Raw genomic sequence first — 4,220 nt, 5'->3', positions numbered from 1 at the left:
CCACGGAGAGGCCTAGGAAGAACTAAGGATCATCCCATCCTCGTCATCCCCACGGAGAGGCCTAGGAAGAACTAAGGATCATCCCATCCTCGTCATCCCCACGGAGAGGCCTAGGAAGAACTAAGGATCATCCCATCCTCATCATCCCCATGGAGAGGCCTAGGAAGAACTAAGGATCATCCCATCCTCATCATCCCCATGGAGAGGCCTAGGAAGAACTAAGGATCATCCCATCCTCATCAGGCCTAGGAAGAACTAAGGATCATCCCATCCTTGTCATCCCCACGGAGAGGCCTAGGAAGAACTAAGGCGAGAGTACTAAAGTAGCTCATCTTTCTTGGCAGTGGAGAGGAGACTCTTTGGAGGGAAGAGTCTTTAGATGCAGTAGTGGAGACTCCCTAGACTGGAATACTTACGTTTTAGTATTTTATTCAACATCTGACATACTGCTTGGCTGTGTCTGGATGCTGGAGTCCAGAGAGACCATGTATTTTATACAGAACCTTCATAGATGTGTCTGGATTAGGATTATGGCTTTGTGTCCATCCTACCTGTCCTGTACAAACACCCAATGGGAGTTTCTCACAGTCTAACCCCACAGTTCCAACTAGGTGATGATCCCTTAATAATCCATGCTGGTCAGAGTACACAACACCATGCCTCCTGAAAATTTGCACGTTCAGTTTACATCCAGGTGTAATTAGCAGGTCTAAATAGACTTATTCTGTCCATGTTGTACTATACAAGGGTTAGTGCTTATTTACTGGTTATGGTATCACGCAAGTATTTTATTCAACATCTGACAGAAGTGCAGTACAATAAAGCTACCACTAAACGCTGATCTTAGATCAGTTTTCACCCCTAATGAATGATAGTTGGTTAATATGCCCCTATCTCCCTCTCCTCCTCTTCTCCTCTCCTTTCCCCCTCCTCTTCCACTCTTCTCCTCTCCTCCCTCCTCCTCCTCTCTTCTACCCCTCTCCTCCTCTCCTCTCCTCTACCTCTCCTCTCCTCTCCCTCTCTCCTCTCCTCTCCTCTCCTCTCCTCTCCTCTCCTCTCCTCTCTCCTCTCCTCTCCTCCTCTCCCCCTCCTCTCTTCTACCCCCTCCTCCTCTCCTCTCCTCTCCTCTCCTCTCCTCTCCTCTCCTCTCCTCTCCTCTCCTCTCCTCTCCTCCTCTCCTCTCCTCTCCCTCCTCCTCTCCCCCTCCTCTCTTCTCCTCTCCTCCTCTCCTCTCTCCTCTCCTCTCTCTCCTCTCCTCTCCTCTCCTCTCCTCTCTCCTCTCCTCTCCTCTCCTCTCCTCTCCTCTCCTCTCCTCTCCTCTCCTCTCCTCTCCTCTCCTCTCAGTGTATTCAAGGATGGTAATTTCCACTTTAAAATTTCAGACTTCATTTTCCCTTGTGAAAATGTATCAACCCCTACAAAAATGTCCATGAATTATAATCCACATAATAATTAACTGTTGCTCACGATTCTCTTCCTGGAGTAGCAAACGGGCTCACATTAATAAGATCCTACATCTGTATCTAGGGAATATGGTGGCATTAGAGACCATAGTCTGTCTTGATCATCTAACTCCCATGAATGTTATGTGAATCTCTGTATGTGATAAGAGGGGTGCTATCTGCCATACCACAAGAGTAGAGTCAACCCACAGTCGTTTAACTAAGCTGGAACATGACAGCGGTGCAATGAAGACATATTAATCAGGTTACTAAGGAAGTACAAAAATATAAGGAAAAATAAATAGAAGCTTTGCACTTGTTGATAAGGTAGAATAATTTAAACAAACTTAACACGGGTGGCTTTTAATCCTTAGACTACTAGTCATTTCTATATGTGAATGTACCATTAGGGAGGGTGAGTAGAGTAGAGTGATGGTTCATCATAGAGGAGTGTGTAGCTTTCAGCCATATACAGATCTTTATCCTTGAAGTGCAGTTGATCCAAGGTCGTCCCTCACACTGTGTAGCCTAATCAGTGTGAAGCAGAACGTTTGGAGACGGTGTCTGTATGTCAGGCCCATGGACATACATCAGACCCAGTTCTCCTCGCCCTCTCACCTCAGGCGGGATGAATGAAGACTAGGAACTGAGATTATGTCTGATGATGTGATGTAGGAAGGAGGAGGGAGTGTACCAGTGTGTGGCACACACATGTAGATAAATACTGGAGGATGAATTACAGTATGTGAGAGAGAGAGAGAGAGAGAGAGAGAGAGAGAGAGAGAGAGAGAGAGAGAGAGAGAGAGAGAGAGAGAGAGAGAGAGAGAGAGAGAGAGAGAGAGGAGGGATATGGGGAGGGAGAGAGAGAGATGGAGAAGGAGAGGGGGAGGGAGAGAGGGAGAGAAAGGGCGAGGGCGAGAGGGCGAGAGGGCGAGAGAGAGGGAGAGAGAGAGGGAGAGAGAGAGAGCAAGGGAGGGAGAGGGAACGAGGGGGAGATATACACAGAGAGAGATACTCAGCCTGTTCTCTATCTGTTGTGTACTCACCCACTCCGTCACCACCCACTTACACCATTCACAATCCTCAACCATTTTAGGATCTCTGCAGTGCTGCAATGGGGTCTAACAGAATCAAAAACAGCATTCCTGTCCTTCCACTCTTCCATAACCCTACAAACACCAGCCCCAGACACACAGTCTGTGTGTATCCAGTACAATGTCTTCAGCACAGCTAGGATTGGAATGATTGGGTATAAGGCCTTTAAAACGCTGTATTAACGTAAACCGGATTATTGAATGAAATGAAATTGTTACCACTTGTGGACTATACAGTATTGTCTGTCCTTTTACCATGTTTCTAGTCACTAAGACTTTAATGCCTCAACCAGGCTACAGTGGCCTCAGAGTAGGACAATTACAATCAGAGTTTCTGGTTTAGGAATGTGTGGGGAGAGTGTGTCTGGTCTGGTGGTGGCGCATCATAAAGACTGTAGCAGCATAGCTGGACAACTCCTACAGCTCTGGTGTAGATACATTACATTACCTGAACAACTTGATTAGACACGGCTAACTACTCTGTCTGAAGATTACGTAGTCATTCTGAATGACCCATACATGCATCAGTACAGACGTTGGTTGATATGAAACTGATACAACTTTCAACTGAACAATGGGAACAGTGAAACATTTGCTACTTTGGGTACAGAGAGTGATGACCAGCCGGTTCAGCCAGTTCAAGGCTGGATTGGTCACGAGTTGAGGCTTCTGAGAATGTTGTGTCCTGCGTCATCTGGGTGTTCGTCAGGCATCCGGCTGGCCGGGCTGTCCCCCACAGCCACAGCGAAAGAGGACACCCAAACAGTCTCTCCGACTGCTAAGAAAAATGGCCTACCTTCTTTCTCTCTCCTTCTTCCTCCTCTTCCTAGGACTCACACAGGCCCACCCTCTCCAGCTGGATGAGAAGGATGAGATGGTCTTCACAGAAGACCCAGATGATCTGGTGGACATCACCACCAGGATCCTGGAGACCAACAATGGCACCACAGAGATGCTGATGGAAGGAGACGTCATGGTCCCCAGAACCAGGACTGCCATCAGGTGCTTGTGGTCCAACAAATGTCTCTGGGAGAGGAAGAAGTCAGAGAACCTCGTCAAGGTTCCTTACACGCTCAGCTCAGATTTTGACTCTTATTCCCAGGGAAGATCAAGTACGCCATGAACACTTTCCACGCCAAGACCTGCGTGCGCTTCGTCCAACGTAGCAACCAGAGGGACTACCTTAGCATCGAAAGCAGATCCGGCTGTTCTTCATGGGTTGGAAAAACCGGAGGTAAGCAGCTCATATCCCTCGAAAAAGGAGGGTGTGTTTACCACGGTACCATCCAGCACGAGCTGCTCCACGCTCTGGGTTTCTACCACGAACAGAACAGGAGTGACCGCGACAAGTACATCAGGATCAACTGGGAGTATGTTGAACGGGGAGGAGCCCAACTTCGACAAAGAGGACACCAACAACCTGGACATTCCCTATGACTACTCCTCCGTCATGCATTATAATAGATGGTCGTTCAGCACTGTGTATAGGAAGGAGACGATCACTCCTATTCCTGACGCCACTGTGCCCATCGGACAGAGCTTGGAGATGTCTGCGATCGACGTTCAGAGGGTTAACAAGCTCTACAGGTGTTAAAGGGAGGGAAAAGTTGGAGCTGAATCTGATGTCTGAATCTGATGTCTGAATCTTGATGTCTGAATTTGATGTCTGAATCTGATGTCTGAA

The 4,220-nt window shown here is 47.8% G+C and overlaps 1 pseudogene; it reads left to right on the top strand.

Annotated features, from left to right (window-relative positions):
* The first annotated feature begins 2,958 nt into the window (after positions 1 to 2,958).
* Positions 2,959 to 4,220, top strand: LOC124015697 (annotated as a pseudogene).

This window comes from Oncorhynchus gorbuscha, linkage group LG26 (genome assembly GCF_021184085.1).
Source record: "Oncorhynchus gorbuscha isolate QuinsamMale2020 ecotype Even-year linkage group LG26, OgorEven_v1.0, whole genome shotgun sequence".
NCBI lineage: Eukaryota > Metazoa > Chordata > Actinopteri > Salmoniformes > Salmonidae > Oncorhynchus > Oncorhynchus gorbuscha.
The sequence above is the reverse complement of the archived record's forward strand: the minus strand, read 5'-3'. Positions and strand labels throughout refer to the sequence as shown.